Consider the following 19,687-nt stretch of genomic DNA (forward strand, 5'->3'; position numbering starts at 1 on the left):
GTTTATTGTTCGTTGAGCAGCCTGATGGCCTGGGGATAGAAGCTTCTTCTGAGTCTTTCTGTGCTTGCCATGAGACTCCGGTATCGCTTGCCTGACCGCAGCAGTTCAAAGAGGCAGTTGTTTGGGTGGCTGGAGTCCTTGATAATTCTCTTAGCCTTACCCCTGCACCGCTTGTTGTAAATGTTCTGGAGAATGGGAAGCCCCCCTCCAATTGTGCGTTAGGCTGAACGTGCCACTCTCTGTAGTCTGCTACGGTCTTGTGCGGTGCTATTCCCAAACCAGGAGGTGATATTGCCAGTCAGGATGCTCTCTATTGTACATGAGTAGAAGTTCTTAAGGATCTTCTGACTGACTTGGAACTTCCTTAGGCGCCTGAGGAAGTAGAGTTTGTGTGTGTGTGTCTGTTTTCTTCTGTCGCAGGTTGGGTTGTTGCTACGTGGGTTACAGTAAACGTCAGGGTGTGTCAATAACTCATCTCTGCCAGCTTATCTCACTGTCTCACTTACTCACTCACTCACTCACTCACTCACTCACTCACTCACACACACACACACACACACACACACACACACACACACACACACACACACACACACACACACACACAGATGTTTTGCTATTTCTTTTGTGTTTTAGTATTGGAAGTTGGAATTGTGTGTGTGTGTTTTCTTCTGTCGCCACAAACTGCCATCTGTCGCAGGTTGGGTTGTTGTTGCTACGTGGGTTACAGTAAACGTCAGGGTGTGTCAATAACTCATCTCTGCCAGCTTATCTCTTTGGCTCATCTATAAGAGAAAACAAGCTGTCTTGTTTCATACAATACGGTCACACATTACATTTTCTTCTGTGGATTCATTAGGTTTGGTTTAGCTCAGACCTATACAAAAGAAAACAGTACAGTATGTATACAAGAGGGAATTCTGCTGTATTCTGCATTTCTCTCGTTTATACATGAGAGAGAATCGGAAGATTATGACCACTGCCATCCCAGTATGTCTTGTGTTATATCATAAATTCACCTCTAGAGGGCGGTGGTGTTCCATCAATTCATAGTTGGGCAGGAGAGGGGAGAACTCTTTAGCCAGGGAATCATCACATCTCCTCTGGAACGAAACAAACACACCACCTACAGCCCAGGGAGACGCATCAGAGAGTGCATGATCAATTCCAGCATTATTTTCTCCCCAAAAACAAACGCGTCCAACCCAGTGAATTGGTTCCAACCCTGTTGAAATGAACCACCCATGGAGCCTTGCTGGAAAGCATCTGCAGCTTCAATGTAACGCAACCATTTGAGCCTCGAGATGAAGAAGCGTAGAAAGCCTGTTTTAAAGGAACACACTACATTTTGGGAAGTTCGCTTACCGTCTTCTCCAGAGAGAGACAAGAAGATAGATACCAGTTTCCTCTCTGTGCGTTCAGTAGAAAGCTATCTGGCTGCATGTTAGCCTAGCTTAGCACAATGAATGGAGGCGGACATGACCGGTTAGCCTAGGCATTGTCCAATTAACACCTCTCCCGAAGGCTAACCGGCCATGTCCACTTCCATTCATTGTGTTAAGCTAGGCTAACATGCAGCCAGATAGCTTTCTACTGAACGCACAGAGAGGAAACTTCTTGTCTCTCTCCCAAAATGTTGGCGTGTTCCTTTAACATAATGTCGAGTAGCCAACAGACATTACTTCCCATTGTGCAGTCAATCGAAATGTTCTGAAATGCGAATGTTTTACGTCAACATGGTAGTGGCCTATACAGTAGGGCCATGTCACCTGCTGTCTGTAACTGTGAAAGGACACCACACACATTCCAACGATAACGGGATTGGAAAAGGAAGCCGTCATTCACGTGAAAGGATTCAATTACTCGGAGACAAAATCTCCTCACTACACTGTCTCCCGCCACATAACACATGACACATTGACACAATCACGCTGATCCTCCTCGTCTGCGCGCTGTCGTCGTCCGTCTGAGCATCGCCGCCTCGAGATAGTGGTATAGTGGTCCCTTCCTGGGACCCAACGCCCCCCCCCCCCCCTGAACTGTTGAACTATCCCATTACTGTCACTGCGAGCTCTCCAGAGGCCAGGTCATCCCTAGCGTGTCGGGTCCTGTGACACCCAGCCAGATGTGTCGCCCGCTGTGTGTTGTGACAGGGTCCTGTTACTCCCGCCACTGTGGATAATGTGGCCATGCTCCATCTAGGAGGTCACGGTCTCTCTCTCCCTCTCTCTCTCTCTCTCTCTCTCTCTCTCTCTCTCTCTCTCTCTCTCTCTCTCTCTCTCTCTCTCTCTCTCTCTCTTTCTCTGTGTCGCCTCCGTCTCTCCACTAAACTGATTCCGGAGAGCAATCATCTGGACAGGATGGTTTGTCAAGGTTTCAAAGGACTCAAAGGCTGAGAACAACAACCGAATGATTTGAGTTCACGACGGAAGAAAGGCGTGTTTGCTTTGGTATGCGCTCCTGGGTGGACACGGAGAAAGATTGCCAGTGTGCTGCGCCGAGCCTTGCCTGTTTTCAAGTAGGTTACGTTGAAGAAGAGGCCTGCACCTCTGCCGTCACTACTATTATCTCGGAGGCTGTCCGGATTTCAAAAGAAGGAAATGCAGAATTAATTCAAACTTATTTCCCCCCCCCTCTAAAGTAGGTTATTTGAAGCTTTCATACTTCCTTTAGAATTCACTTGAAGGGCATATGGCCATTGGATTTTATAGTGGTCCATCAAAGCTCAAAACTTCAAAGAATAAGGAACAAACAAATAAAAAGGAATACACAAATAAATCAGTGAATACATAAATATTAATTAAAAATATATATTACAAAAAAAAACAATTCAGTTTTTCTGGTGTATTTATTTGTTTGTTTATTTCCCTGTTGTTCATTTATGTACAGTATTTATGTACGTATGTACTTACCCTCCCCAGAGAGATAGATGACCTGTTCCTGTGTGAATGAGCTGTCATCTCTGAGTCATAGACCTGACCTTCTCACTGTTTCTAATGAAAGAGCTGAGAGGCCAAAGACAGAAATAAAAAAAATAAAAACACAGCATCGATGATGGAAGAATAACGTGGACATTTATTTCACTGGAATGCGCCTCAATTGCTGCAAAGAGGTGTTCCTTTGCAGCCCTTGTGATATCGGTCATATCCGATAGAATATATATATAATTTATATCGGTAAAATATCGGTAGAATAATAATTGTTGGAGCCATTCTGTTGTGTTCTTAGTGTATCTATTATTTATTTACATTTGTTTTCTGCACCTCTAGTCATCTACCCCACCTAGCATCCAAAGGTTGGTAGTGCATGTTGAGAGTGGGGGGCGGGGACTTTTGGATCTCAGTTGGCTTAATGAGCAGGAAGAGAAGGCCTAGGCATGGTCAACATGTTTGGTGAATGTGCCAGGTTATACATTTTTCTTTAGACCACATCATTGTGAGAATTCAGTTATTTCTGGAGTATTGGAGTATTCTTTTGATGTTTTCTTTAGATTCTTCAGATGCTTAAAAGCAGTGGTGCAGTCGTAATATGGGCCAAGGCCAAACGCCACGTGCATGCGCGCTCCCGCGCGCACTCGCATACATGTATCTCTCCTCTTTCATGAGTCGGAGCGGACGAGACGGGCGGTCTTTTGTCACATAACACACGCCCAACACTCCACACACACAGTCTAGAGGTGATAAGTGCCGGCCGGTGGCACTTATCACCTAGACTTTGCATAATAATAGGATGTGCGCAATTCTGCCTCAGTGACGAAGCCCAAACGTCGTTTGACCACGTATGCCCAGCACTGCACCCCTGCTTAAAAGAAAGCTATAATTTAATTCATAATATATCTTTGATCTCGTTTTAGATTTTTTTTGGACACTACCTGCTTGACCAACAAGAAGCCATTACAATAATAATGGTTAAATACCTAATAATAACGGGGCGACAGTGGCTCGGGAGGTAGAGCAGTCGTCTGGCAATCCGGAGGTTGGATTCCCGCTCCTCCTGGGCAGCGTGTCAATGTGTCCTTGAGCAAGACACTTAACCCCTAATTGCTCCCGATGAGCAGGTTGGCACCTTGCATGGTTGCCTCCGCCGTCGGTGTGTGAATGTGTAAGTGAATGGATAAAATGTGAGGTACAAATTGTAAAGCGCTTTGGATAAAAGCGCTACTGTATATAAATGCAGCCATTTACAATTGTGGCTAAATACCTAGGAACTAGTGAGGAGAAGTATGTTACAGTACTATTCATAAACCATCAGCTACTCAAGCCTCGGACCTGTTCCCTGCTTCTATACATATATAACTGACTTAGCTGGAAAATATTGGTGACAGTTTGGCCTCAGGCTAAGCCAGGGATTTTCAGTTCCTTGACGCAGGCTTACATTTTTACCCTAACAACTCCTTCAGCTCAACCCGCAAAAATGCAAGGTTTATTTACCGGATTTGTCTGGATCCAGACTCTGAATCGCCAATCGCTAGTCCCACCTACTTTGAAATTACTTTGTGGTGCAATTCAGTCTAATCATCAGGCAAATTTGATTGTAGCCCATCCACAAACTAATTTTCCACAAATGTCTGCCCTAAGTGCCAATTGATCAAATCACTATTATAATCAGGAGGCTTTTAAAAGGCAGTGAGAGTTAGTGAGAAATCACTAAGATCCGTTGGTTAATTCTAACTACCTTTTAATTAAAAGATATATAGATTTAGCAGGGAAGACATACTTATTTAATGAGGGAAATGAATTTGCCTGCAGTTGGTTACATTTGTAAACTCTACCTGTTGGAACAATGCACAAGACCAGTATAGACCACGCAACACTTCCGGTATTCTGAAATCATGGGAGAGAGAGAGGGGGGGGGGGGGGGGGGGGGGATGAATGTGGATGAGAGCCTTGACATTAAGTGGTTTTAGTTACGGCTGTGGTGAAGGGTAGGGACAGTGATGAAGGGTAGGAACAGTGATGGAGGGTAGAGACAGTGATGAAGGGGACAGTGATGGAGGGTAGAGACAGTGATGAAGGGTAGGGACAGTGATGAAGGGTAGGAACAGTGATGGAGGGTAGGAACAGTGATGAAGGGTAGAGACAGTGATGAAGGGTAGAACAGTGATGAAGGGTAGAGACAGTGATGGAGGGTAGAGACAGTGATGGAGGGTAGAGACAGTGATGAAGGGTAGAGACAGTGATGAAGGGTAGAGACAGTGATGAAGGGTAGAGACAGTGATGAAGGGTAGGAACAGTGATGGAGGGTAGAGACAGTGATGAAGGGTAGAGACAGTGATGAAGGGTAGGAACAGTGATGAAGGGTAGAGACAGTGATGAAGGGTAGAAGGACAGTGATGAAGGGTAGGAACAGTGATGAAGGGTAGAGACAGTGATGAAGGGTAGGAACAGTGATGAAGGGTAGAGACAGTGATGAAGGGTAGGACAGTGATGAAGGGTAGAGACAGTGATGAAGGGTAGGAACAGTGATGAAGGGTAGAGACAGTGATGAAGGGTAGGGACAGTGATGAAGGGTAGAGACAGTGATGAAGGGTAGGGACAGTGATGAAGGGTAGAGACAGTGATGAAGGGTAGGAACAGTGATGAAGGGTAGAGACAGTGATGAAGGGTAGGGACAGTGATGAAGGGTAGGGACAGTGATGAAGGGTAGAGACAGTGATGAAGGGTAGGAACAGTGATGGAGGGTAGGACAGTGATGGAGGGTAGAGACAGTGATGAAGGGTAGGGACAGTGATGAAGGGTAGGGACAGTGATGAAGGGTAGAGACAGTGATGAAGGGTAGAGACAGTGATGAAGGGTAGGAACAGTGATGAAGGGTAGAGACAGTGATGAAGGGTAGAGACAGTGATGAAGGGTAGAGACAGTGATGGAGGGTAGAGACAGTGATGAAGGGTAGAGACAGTGATGAAGGGTAGAGACAGTGATGAAGGGTAGGAACAGTGATGAAGGGTAGAGACAGTGATGAAGGGTAGAGACAGTGATGAAGGGTAGAGACAGTGATGGAGGGTAGAGACAGTGATGAAGGGTAGAGACAGTGATGAAGGGTAGAGACAGTGATGAATGGGTAGGAACAGTGATGAAGGGTAGAGACAGTGATGAAGGGTAGGAACAGTGATGGAGGGTAGAGACAGTGATGAAGGGTAGACAGTGATGAAGGGTAGACAGTGATGAAGGGTAGAGACAGTGATGAAGGGTAGGGACAGTGATGAAGGGGACAGTGATGAAGGGTAGAGACAGTGATGAAGGGTAAGAGACAGTGATGAAGGGTAATTTAGGACAGTGATGAAGGGTAGAGACAGTGATGAAGGGTAGGGACAGTGATGAAGGGTAGGAACAGTGATGAAGGGTAGGGACAGTGATGGAGGGTAGAGACAGTGATGAAGGGTAGGAACAGTGATGAAGGGTAGGAACAGTGATGAAGGGTAGGAACAGTGATGAAGGGAACAGTGATGAAGGGTAGAGACAGTGATGAAGGGTAGAGACAGTGATGAAGGGTAGAGACAGTGATGGAGGGTAGGAACAGTGATGAAGGGTAGAGACAGTGATGAAGGGTAGGAACAGTGATGAAGGGTAGAGACAGTGATGAAGGGTAGGAACAGTGATGAAGGGTAGAGACAGTGATGAAGGGTAGAGACAGTGATGAAGGGTAGGAACAGTGATGAAGGGTAGAGACAGTGATGAAGGGTAGAGACAGTGATGAAGGGTAGAGACAGTGATGAAGGGTAGGAGACAGTGATGAAGGGTAGAGACAGTGATGAAGGGTAGGAACAGTGATGAAGGGTAGAGACAGTGATGAAGGGTAGGGACAGTGATGAAGGGTAGAGACAGTGATGAAGGGTAGGAACAGTGATGGAGGGTAGGAACAGTGATGAAGGGTAGAGACAGTGATGAAGGGTAGGAACAGTGATGGAGGGTAGGAACAGTGATGGAGGGTAGGAACAGTGATGAAGGGTAGAGACAGTGATGAAGGGGACAGTGATGGAGGGTAGGAACAGTGATGGAGGGTAGAGACAGTGATGAAGGTACCTAGGACAGTGATGGAGGGTAGGAACCAGGGCGTATCTAGACCCAGCACTCTACTGGGGCACAGGGGGGCACAGAAGTATATGAAGCGGGCGTGTAGCGCGTCCGCAATTTCTTTTTTGCCGGTCTTGGCCGGTTTTTGGGCGAAAATGGGTGGATTTTGTAACTATTTTTTTTTTAACTTTATTTCGGTTTTAGGGTTAGGTTAGGGTTATGTTATTTAATTATTTGGGGGAGCCAGCCCCCCAAACTCCTGAAATGCATAGAAATCTATGAAATAAATAAATAAAAACAATCTGACATTTATATTAAAAAGAGCTAGCCCCCCAAACCCCTAAAATACATAGAAATCTATGCATTTTGGAACAGTTACTATATATATAGTCAAGAAAGCATTTAGTCATACTTAAAGTTTAAAGTGCTTTACTTGCATTGAACATTGCATTGAACATTGAACATTGAAGAGACATCATTAGAAAGCACAATGTATGTTTCCATAGTTACGCAGATGACACACAATTGTACATCTCCGCTGAACCAAATGATCATACAGCTATAAACTCCATTTCCGCCTGTCTCTTAGCAATAAACAAATGGATGACGAACAACTTCCTAAAATAAAATGAGTGCACAACTGAAATCCTACTAGTCGGTCCTATAACAAAAAGAGAAATGTTACAGAGCAATATGGGGCAACTTACTCCTTGGATCAAACCCGAAGTTACAAGTAAGTAACCTACACTGGCTTCCGGTAACATTTAGAATTGATTTCAAGGTCCTCCTCCTTATATACAAAGTATAAACATTGCAATCATCTACTACTGGTCTATTGAAGGTTCCAAGCCACAGTCTAAAGAAAATCGGGGATGCAGCCTTTGCTAACTATGCACCAAAGTTATGGAACACACTACCTATGGACATTAGGGAAGCTAGATCTCTTAATATTTTCAGAAATAAGCTAAAAACGTACCTCTTCACCATAGCCTTCTAATACACCCCGCTGTTGATTGTTCTGTAGCACTATTTTACTCTGGCCATTCTATTGCATAATTTTACTATCTATTCTACTATTCTATTATTGCACTGTATTATTGGTGTGCAAACCAGTCAACTTACAAAAAAGAGCCTGTTGGAGGATTTCAACAAGATAAACGCGACAAATATTTCACTATAATATTTCAAAGCGAAGTAAAAAATATTATAATAATTATTTGATCATGTTAAATGATCATTTGATCATGTTAAAAAAGGGAAAATAAAAAACATTTGTTAATTTTAATTTTTTAATTTTAATTTTTTTAATCAGTGGGGCACAGATGATCATCAGTAGGGCACGTGCCCTACTGATAGTGGTCTAAATACGCCGATGGTAGGAACAGTGATGGAGGGTAGAGACAGTGATGGAGGGTAGGAACAGTGATGGAGGGTAGAGACAGTGATGGAGGGTAGAGACAGTGATGGAGGGTAGGAACAGTGATGGAGGGTAGGAACAGTGATGGAGGGTAGGGACAGTGATGGAGGGTAGGGACAGTGATGGAGGGTAGGAACAGTGATGGAGGGTAGGAACAGTGATGGAGGGTAGGGACAGTGATGGAGGGTAGGGACAGTGATGGAGGGTAGAGACAGTGATGGAGGGTAGGGACAGTGATGGAGGGTAGGAACAGTGATGGAGGGTAGGAACAGTGATGGAGGGTAGGGACAGTGATGGAGGGTAGGAACAGTGATGGAGGGTAGGGACAGTGATGGAGGGTAGGGACAGTGATGGAGGGTAGAGACAGTGATGGAGGGTAGGGACAGTGATGGAGGGTAGGAACAGTGATGGAGGGTAGAGACAGTGAGACTCATTCCCGAACGGATTTACGACCAAAAATGTCCTCTTAGGCAGATTTCTGCCCATTTAAGACATATTAGGGCTGGTAGTGCGATTCCCCAAATTTTCCTGAGATCAGATTTGAGCGTGGCTGAGAGCAGATTTAAGAGTGCTGAGGAGCACACTTATGATTGATTGACTAATTGAAAATTGTATTAACTTGACATACTGTGTTCTCTTAGTGATTCCTTCATGTTAATGCTACAGGCCTCCTTGGAATTAATTACTTAATCATAATTAAAATAAATATGACACATGACAATTAATTTGATGTCGGAAAAATAAATAATATGGATTCATCTGATCACAGGGCAGCTGGATTAACCATATCTGAACGAGCTATTTTGGACAAATGTATAATTACTTTATATTCAAACACAATTATGCAATTATTGTGAAATGATTGAAAATAATAATTATTTAATGCCTTCTGTGGAATTTGTATTTCTTATTTGTTACACATCTGTTTTAATGATTAATTATATACATTTGAAAGAATGCAGGTCAACATGCAATATATCCCATTGATTGGTATACAATGGGACAGACCTTTGTTTGATATAGCTATAAACCTGCATTCCTTCGAATATATCATTAATCAATTAAACTTATATTGAAATACACTATATAGCCTATACACCAACACTGAAATGACAGTGGATAAATAAATAAATAAGAACTAAAGCTAATCGCATGGAAATAGACTGCATTAATATTCCATAACAAGTCTTGTGTGCGCCAGTATGGCCTACGTGTCTAATGAACAGAATAGGCTTAATATATTCTAGTTACTTGTTTCATTAGGATTTAGTAGATACTATATATATGCTCTGCCTCTGCCCTACGTACAGTATAATTACAGACTGTACCTATACTGTACGTAGGGCAGAGCATATAGTATCTAATAAGCCTATACTGTGTTCATTCATTACGCCGTAGGCATTAATGGAATAATAAGCCTATACTGCATTCATTCATTACGGCGTAGGCATTAATGGAATAATAAGCCTATACTGCGTTCATTAATTACGCCGTAGGCTACAGTATACTGCGCGCGTGCGAGCGTGTGTGTGTGTGCGCGTGCGTGGTGTGGCAGGTGTACCACGTCCACGAGCTGTACTCTATATGATGACAATACATTCATCTAATCTCATTTCGATGGGTCGCGCAAGACTCGCAAGGCACTTCCGCAACCATTTCCACACAGCTGCGTCATTACTTTGCCTTATAAGGAGCTCTGGAGGCGTTGTTTTGTATGCAAATGACCTGAACGGGGACGCGTGTTCGAGTTTAAGACATAATGCCATTCCCCAAGCAGATATCAGATCATATCACAGGTGCAACCGTTTGAGCCACTTAAGACATATTACCAGCACGTTGGGGACTCAGAGTGAACTTGTCATTGATTCTGTCTCAGTCGGTTCCAAGATAAGTCTTCCAAGAGAACTCTTTGGAAAATTTTGGGGAATGAGACCCAGTGATGGAGGGTAGGAATAGTCATTTAAGGTAACCAACTTGCGTCTAGCCACGCCCCCGCGGCGACGCGGCATTATGCAGCCGTAATTCCCCCTCTTTTAACATCGACGGTTAGCTCAACTCGTTCACCGCCTTGCTGTGGATCCTGTGGTGTGTTGGTGACAAGTTCGAATCCCTTCAATTTTATTTTCTTTTTTTTATAAACGTGCATTCTTTCGCCGGTTAAGTTTAGGCATTGTTTCGGAGTTGGTTAAGGTTAGGGTTAAGTTTAGGCATTGTTTCGGAGTTGGTTAAGGTTAGAAGGGTTAAGTTTAGGCGCTGTTTCGGAGTTGGTTAAGGTTAGAGTTTGTCTTAGAGCATGGCAATATTCTTTCGGAGTTGGTTAAGGTTATGGTTAAGTTTAGGCATTGTTTCGGAGTTGGTTAAGGTTAGGGTTAAGTGTTGTGAAGGGCCAGATTAAACCGAATATATATATTTATTTATATATATATATTTAATTGTATTTGTATATTCTCTAATATTCCCTGATATCCCTTGTATATTCCTTGTACAATATGCATTGAATATCCATTCTAGCCTACTGAACTTCCCATAATAGTCTCCATTCTACTATTGGTCGAGACCTTGGTGCCAGGCTGCCATACCCCTCAGACCCAGTTCAAACGTACCGCTCAACATGTACGAACAAGTCCTAGTTCCGCGTAGGAATCTGGCTACCGCACCACTAATGGGACTATTTGTTCATAGTGCGTATATATACTGCGCTACTAAAGTAGGACTTCCTTTTCAGTCCAGTTTCTTACCCTCCAATAGAGTCACAGACGTAAAGCCTCCCCGCGACGCCACGTGTGGGAGTAAGGCCAAGTTCGGCTTACCATCTGTATTGAGACATCGTGTATATTAATATTTGAATAGTCATATTTGGCACTATATCGTCGAGTTGGACGTAGTCTATTAAGCTAATAATAGTCTGTTAATATATAGTGCTTCGTGCGGTGAGAATACTACCGTAGTCAGTACCCCATCGTTTCGGGCAGAGAACTGGCTGCTTATCCAGGGTGGTTGACCCCACGTGAAGCTGCACCCGAGGAGCCCCAGAGCCGACGAGCGAGTGGACCTGTATACCGGATTATTCTACCGACGACAGCCCGCCTTCCCCGGCACGGATTATGCTTTGTATACGTTGATTATTCCATGGATAAAGACCCCCGACACTGCCGTGTGTTGGAACCCCCCCCCCTGGAGAGGACGCAAGGTGAGGAGACGCTCTGCAAGACGAGGTCGCTTCACGTCTCTCCTCCGTGGACCGGAGGACGCCGGCCCACAAAGAGTCCACCTGCTTTCATCTGTGGTCCAAGGATCGCCGGCGCATTGAACGGCACTACAGTGGGTTCACCTGGGATACCCTTGGCCGGATGAGGCAGCCGGATTCTACCCCCCCCCCCCCTTCCTACTCCTGTCGGCTTACAAGCGACCGGATTAACCCCCCCTAGTGTATCCAGTATATAATCATTAAAGTATCATTGCTGTTATTCCTTAAACTATTCCAGGTCGTATATGTACCACCTGCGCCTTCAGAGATTGGACATTCTCTATTGATATACCGACGAATACTCTTGCCATAAAAGTGCATACTAATTCCCATTCATAAATGTGATTGATTTGATTAAGTGCTTGCTCTACACACCATCGCTGTGTAGAAATAAAGACCTATTTCTAATTCGTACATTTGTGTTGGATCCGTTTCATCTACGTGACAGTGTTCATCATAATATATTTATGCCGTGTACTGGGTGGCCGAATATTAAGTACAAAGGTAGTGGTAGTAAGTATCATATCTAGTAATACAGTCAGGGAATTGTACCCCTCAGTTACATTAAGGTTAGGCATTGTTTCGGAGTTGGTTAAGGTTAGAAGGGTTAAGTTTAGGCGCTGTTTCGGAGTTGGTTAAGGTTAGAGTTTGTCGCAGAGCATGGCAATAGAATGCAGCCTATTTCCGCACTGCCGCTCTCTCGCGCTGCCGCGGTCACATGGGCGTCGTGGCCAATCAGAGAAACGCTGAACACAAGTTGGTTGCCTAAAATGTTGACGCGGTAGGGACAGTGATGGAGGGGACAGTGATGGAGGGTAGAGACAGTGATGGAGGGGACAGTGATGGAGGGTAGAGACAGTGATAGAGGGTAGAGACAGTGATGGAGGGTAGGGACAGTGATGGAGGGTAGAGACAGTGATGGAGGGTAAAGACAGTGATGGAGGGTAGAGACAGTGATGGAGGGGACAGTGATGGAGGGTAGAGACAGTGATAGAGGGTAGAGACAGTGATGGAGGGTAGGGACAGTGATGGAGGGTAGAGACAGTGATGGAGGGTAGAGACAGTGATGAAGGGGACAGTGATGGAGGGTAGAGACAGTGATGGAGGGTAGAGACAGTGATGGAGGGTAGAGACAGTGATGGAGGGTAGAGACAGTGATGGAGGGTAGCATATGCATATGTCTGCCCTCAGCCCAAGTGCTCATTCCGTCACGGAGATAGCGAGTTACAAGACAGAAGAAAATGTGGAGGTTTGATATTAATGAGCCTTACTTATATAGACACAAAACAGCCTGTTCCTGATGGAGCTCCAGAGAGAAGCTTAAGAGAGGAGATGTAAACCTATATTGCAGGGTTTTACCTAAACAATGGTATAGGGGCACAGTGCGCCAGCGCCACCATGTGTTTAAATATTATTATTATTATATACACTGTACTTAAATAAATCACTTATTTGGAACTTACCCTTGTGTTTGCTATTTTATTGAAATTAGGTTTTTGAAATTGCAGGAAATTACAGCAAATGGATTTCTTTTTTTCCCCTCCCGGATGGGAGCATAGCCACCCTCCGGACCACCCCCTGGTTATGACTCAACACCATCTTGTTTGAAAATACTGGGAAAAGCCCTGTATTGATATGATTTTTGATACTTAACCCCCTTCTGTCTTTTGGGGAAAATCAACATACTTATTGCTTGATCAGAATAGAGTCACGAGTCATCTGCCTTCTGTGTTAAACCACAAGGTCCCATGACACTTATCTGGAGTCTGACGCTTTCCAACACGTCCCCACAGAGCACCAGACCAGTGGCGGCTCGCCACTAGGGGCGCAAGGGCGCCGACCCACCTGCTGGCCAGCTGCTGTTAAATCAGAGAAGAAGACAATAAAACTTTTTCGTTTTTGTGTTTTATAGCCCTATAAATAATATAAACATGTTTAAAATGAATAATATTTACTCATTTTAAGTATGTTTGTATTTCCAATGCACAATATAACGTTATTATCTAAATTAAAAAAACATCGTTTTCATGAGCAGGAAGTGACGTTTTTTTTAATTTTTTCGTATTTCTCGCCCGGGCTAGAAGCAATAGCGCTCTGAGTGCGCATCACAGTTTGATCGCTGTCTCCGTCACAGCCAATCAGTGCATACGGCGTTGTGCGTTGAAATATGACTATTATGTTGGAATCCGAGCGCGATTTGAAGCGGTCTAGGCAGCAGCGTGAACTTCCGTGAAGAATTTCCATAGCCGCATTTCGCGGAGACGCTCTCTGATTGGCCGACGCCAGTATTTTTTTCCATGGCAGAATTTCACAGAGACGATCTCTGATTGGCCGAATCCAATTTCTAATGTTCCAATTCTAGCTTCTAGCTTGGTTCCTAGGTTGGTCTAGGTTGTTTGTCTTAGAGCGTGCTGTGACTGCAAGTTCTTTAGACTGTTAAGCTTAGGCACTCTTTCAAAGTTGGTTAAGGTTAGAGTTTGTCTTAGAGCATGGCGATAGAACGCCAGGTAGTTTGCAGTCTGTTCGAGCGGAAATGGACAAAGGAATGTACTTGTTGAGTGTTGTGCTAACGAGCTCAGCTAACACTTGGCTAACAAGCTATATGGCGGATTATACACGTTTATCAAGCTCTCCTGCCCTGGACGTTTCAACTAAACAGTGAGTCTCTCTCTCTCTCTCTCTCTCTCTCTCTCTCTCTCTCTCTCTCTCTCTCTCTCTCTCTCTCTCTCTCTCTCTCTCTCTCTCTCTCTCTCTGTGCTTAACGTTAACGTTTGTAAATAGTTTTTTTTAGGAGCAGTACTGCTGGCCATTCATGAAGCGAGACATTGCTGATTGTTTATTTATTTTATAACACAAGACTATGACTACCAACTGCCTAGCCAGCCGTGTATCAATCTTGGATGCAATAATAACGTTACTTACCACACTGACTATGTCGATGGCTCATTGATTTAACTACTGCAGCTCTCTCGGATTGAAAATACGTGGATTATGGCTTGTTCAATATCGTCTATGTTTGAATGAATGAGAACTTTATTAACAGATTGCAGAATGGGTACAATACAGTACGGCTCAATACACACAATTGTTAAGGGGATGCAGACCAGAGAAAGACGTTTGTCTTGTTTACATCAGGGTCCCAGATTTTCGATTCATATCGATAGTTTAATAGCTAGCCTTGGCTCGTTTAACAATATGCAAAATATGTGTACAGCCCTGTACTCATACTGAAGTTATTCTTGGTATATAATAGGTCTGATTGTGTAACGAATCGATTCCACGTCGCGCTGTGTGTGAGAGAGAGAAGGAGAGAGGGAGAGATCTGCCTGTGTTTGGAGACGGGCGAGTTTTGTTTCTGACTTTTCTATTTATATTGTGTTTCAAGTTGTGAATTAGAGTCTAGACTATACTTTATTTGACTGGTTGTGTGTTGTTGTAGTAACAGCTGAGCGACTCGTTCATAAGAGCCGATTCATTGCCGTGAGCGTGAGTCGAATCGCTCACGTCTTGCCATGAGTCGTGCGTGGTACAGTACTGTACTGTACATGTTTGCAAAATATTTGGTATAGCGCCCCTAGTGGCGAAGTACCCACCGGCCGCCACTGCACCAGACACACCATATCTGCCTCTGTCATCAATTATTTTACTATCTCATCATATCAGTTATACACAGAACACAAAACACACTTTCTTTGTCAGAAAAAGCATCACTCTTAGATTCTTTAAGGTTCCTCGGTCACTCCTATATTTCAAAATCATTCTACATTTACATTTAGTAATTTAGATGGCGCTTTTATCCAAAACGACTTACAAGTTCTGTACAACAAGTCAGCAGGAAGGGTACAACTCTCTGATGGTAAGTAACATTGTTCGTCAAACAGTGTCGAACTTGAGTGCTACAGCATAGTAGGTAATAATATTATAGGCGATATATTCTAGTAATCCCGTGATTACAATACAACCTTGTTACGTGTATGAAACAGTCATTATTATGATTATCTCAGCCAATTAATCAGATACCTTCTTTATGATCACATTAAATGATAATGATTAACAGTGGATTAAAACTCCTCGTTGAAGTCTAGCACATAAGCAATTTGGGCTTTTTAATTATTCATAGATCTCCTTTTTTATTTCAACAGACACGATTGTGTCCTTATCTTTACTCCCTGCTCATCTTCTGTCTCCAACCTTACATCATCTGGTGTCTCAATAATTAATAATAATTAATAATAATTTTATTTCTTCTTCTTCCTTTCGGTCTCTTCGGGGGCCACCTCTTCTCTCCTCCCTATCCCTCTTTCTCTTGCCTTTTCTCCCCTAAGGCTTGCCTAAGAACCCACTTTGTCTTAGTCCTCATCGTTCTCCTGAGGTTTTCCCCCGGCAAGGCCCCTATTGGGCCCAACTGGTGACCTTTTGACCTTTCCCTTCTCTGTGACTGCTGTGACAGATGCTTCTTCCAAATGTATTCATATGCCGGGTCTTTCCACATCACGTGGTTCTCTCTGGGGTTATCTGGATGGGGGGAAATATGCATAGGCGTCAAGCCTTACTCTCATGAGGTACTCAATGGAGCATTCCTTCATCTAAGGCTGCCGTCCTGTTATTGGTATAGAAATGTATCTCTGTCTGGTGGCGGGGGCTGGGGCTGGGGTACAGGGGGGCTGGGCTCAGGGGTGGTTCCCTCCATTCTCAACCAACCAAAAGGGAACATAATCAGGTGAATCTGGCCCTGGAGAAGAAGAAGATTTCAACTTTATTGTCAATGTTACACATACACACAGTCCCCCACACATATGCATCTCATCAGAGAGTGCAGTGCAGCGCTCCCCTGGAACCATTTCTGGGGTTCAGTGCCTTGCTTAAGGGGATTTAGGCAGGATGGTGGGCACCGCAGATGTAATACCAGCCACCCTTCAGTCACCAGCTCACTGCTGGAATACACCCTCCTGGCAGAAACAGGGATCAAACCAGTGACCAGTGACCTCTTTACCTCCATCCTGCCTCCTTTTATTTTAGAAGATTATTTTATTGGAGGAGGAAGAGAGCAGGCAGGAGCCTTGTACCCCTGGAGGAGGGGTTTGAAGAGGAGAGCAGACGGGAGCCTTGTACCCCTGGAGGAGGGGTTTGAAGAGGAGAGCAGACGGGAGCCTTGTACCCCTGGAGGAGGGGTTTGAAGAGGAGAGCAGACGGGAGCATTGTACCCCTGGAGGAGGGGTTTGAAGAGGAGAGCAGGCAGGAGCCTTGTACCCCTGGAGGAGGGGTTTGAAGAGGAGAGCAGACAGGAGCCTTGTACCCCTGGAGGAGGGGTTTGAAGAGGAGAGCAGACAGGAGCCTTGTACCCCTGGAGGAGGGGTTTGAAGAGGAGAGCAGACAGGAGCCTTGTACCCCTGGAGGAGGGGTTTGAAGAGGAGAGGAGACAGGAGCCTTGTACCCCTGGAGGAGGGGTTTGATGAGGAGAGGAGATGGGAGCCTTGTACCCCTGGAGGAGGGGTTTGAAGAGGAGAGGAGACGGGAGCCTTGTACCCCTGGAGGAGGGGTTTGAAGAGGAGAGGAGATGGGAGCCTTGTACCCCTGGAGGAGGGGTTTGAAGAGGAGAGCAGACAGGAGCCTTGTACCCCTGGAGGAGGGGTTTGAAGAGGAGAGGAGATGGGAGCCTTATACCCCAGGGGTTAGTGGTACTATGTAGGCAGGGTCCCCCCTGTCTAGGGTCTCCAGAGACCGAGCATGGGATGGGGACCAGGGGAGACTTCATCACTTTGCCGTCCAATTTGACATAGGCTACTTACTTTCCAATTGCAAATTAATCAAACCAAGCACCCCCAGTGCCAGCGATACATATGTATCATGGCAGGACTGAGCCATTAACTCCACAACTGTTTCAACCGCAAATTGATCCAGGTCAAGGGGGAGTGAAATCTGCCACAAACAACTTGCAGAGGTGTTCGCTAACGTTGCAGTTAAATAGGAAAATTATTCACACCGTGGTGGAGAGAAGATGTGCATTATGTCTCTGTCCCTCTGGGTTGCCAGGTTGCACAAAACACATTTTAATTTAATTAAATTTCAAACCTTTATTTAAACTCGAAATGCAACTGAGGTTTCCCTCATTTACAGTCACGTTGAATGTACATACAGAATTAAGCTAAGAATGTCACAACAATAAGACAAGTAAGGATAACAATCAATTAAAACATGTACAACTTGATTGGCAAAGGTTGGAGATCAAGGTTTTAACTGTTGGGAGTTCATTGCATGATCTAGAGGGGCATCAGAGCAAAATGCAGATTTACCCTGTTCCGAGCAAACTCGGGGGACCTTAACACTAGCACAGCCAAAAAGGGGTCAAATGACCCCTAGGCATTTTCAATAAATTTATCCTTGTCACTCGGTCGAGCTCCAGCTCCAGCTCTGTCACTCAATGACTTTTCCTAAAAGTACCCGTTTTATCTGGCACGGTTTCTGAAATTTCAAAATGACTTCAGGAAAATGTAATTAGAACGTTATTCCACATATATATGGAATATATATGTGGAAAGTCACAGCACTTTGCAAGCGTCTAGCGCAGGGGTGGCCAACCCGTGGCTCGCAAGCCGCATGTGGCTCTTTGTCGCCATGTGTGCGTGTGCTCGCTGCATGTATCTGTTGCTCCATCTCCGCCCACTACAAACATGGGAACTCTCTAACCCCCCCCCCCCCCTGTCCCAACCCCCCCCCCCCCCCCCCCATCTCTCTGAGTGCTTGTCTCGTAGTGCTGACCAAGGTGATGGATGTCTCGGAGTCTTGGCCAAAATTGCAGTGACTGCTCTACGTGCACCACCGAGGCCATGGATCAGCTCCTTACCGTCTTCTGTCCGTGGTCTGTCAACTTGGTTTGTGGTCTGTCAACGTGGTTTCATTGCTGGGTTAAGTACTTATTTTTTTAAATCTTTTGATCTTTTTCCCCCTCCTTTTTCCTCCGTTTTTCTCCCATCCCAATGTTAGTCGTTATGCCAATTCCCAATCCCCTTCTTGGTCGCTGCGCACCTACCCCCTACGGTCTGTCTGGGTCTCGCACTAGCTTGGTTTAAATCCTATTTAACTGATAGAACACACTGCGTGGTCTATAATGATTTAACATCTGAGACCCTCCCAGTGCAATGTGGTGTCCCACAAGGCTCTGTCCTGGGCCCTTTGCTATTTTCGATTTACATGCTACCCCTCGGCGATATCATACGCAAATTTGGCATAAACTTTCATTTTTACGCTGATGACACCCAATTATATATACCTATTAAGCCAAATGATTCCTCCCAACTACAAAACCTTGAGGCCTGCTTGCTTGCCGTCAAAAAATGGATGTCGCAAAACTTTCTACTCCTTAATGCAGATAAAACTGAGATGTTAATTGTTGGCCCCCCAAACCACAGAGGCCTGTTTCAGGACATCTCCCTCAACTTTGATACCTGTCATGTATCCCAGAGCTCCACCATAAAAAACCTCGGAGTCATTTTTGATTCCTCCCTCTCATTTAATGCACATATAAAAAATGTCACCAAAATTGCATTCTTCCATCTTCGTAATATCGCAAAAATACGCCCCATTTTAACTCTGGCTGATGCTGAAACCCTGATTCATGCTTTTGTCTCATCACGTCTGGACTACTGTAATGCACTTTTTCAGGCTTACCTAATTCAAGCATCAAAAATCTTCAACTCGTGCAAAATGCGGCTGCACGGATACTAACTAGAACTAGAAATTTGATCACATTACACCAGTTTTGTCCGCCCTACATTGGCTTCCTATCCAAGCCCGCTCTGACTTTAAAGTGCTACTCCTCACCTACAAAATTTTAAATGGGCTTGCACCGCTCTATCTATCTGATCTCATCTCCCGATACTCGCCCGCTCGTGCTCTGCGCTCACAAAATGCGGGGCTTCTATCGACCCCTAGGGTAAAAAGAAATCCGCCGGCCACAGAGCCTTTGTCTACCGCGCTCCCTACCTGTGGAACAAATTACCTGCCGTCATC

This window comes from Notolepis coatsorum, assembly GCF_963971535.1.
Source record: "Notolepis coatsorum genome assembly, contig: SCAFFOLD_296, whole genome shotgun sequence".
NCBI lineage: Eukaryota > Metazoa > Chordata > Actinopteri > Aulopiformes > Paralepididae > Notolepis > Notolepis coatsorum.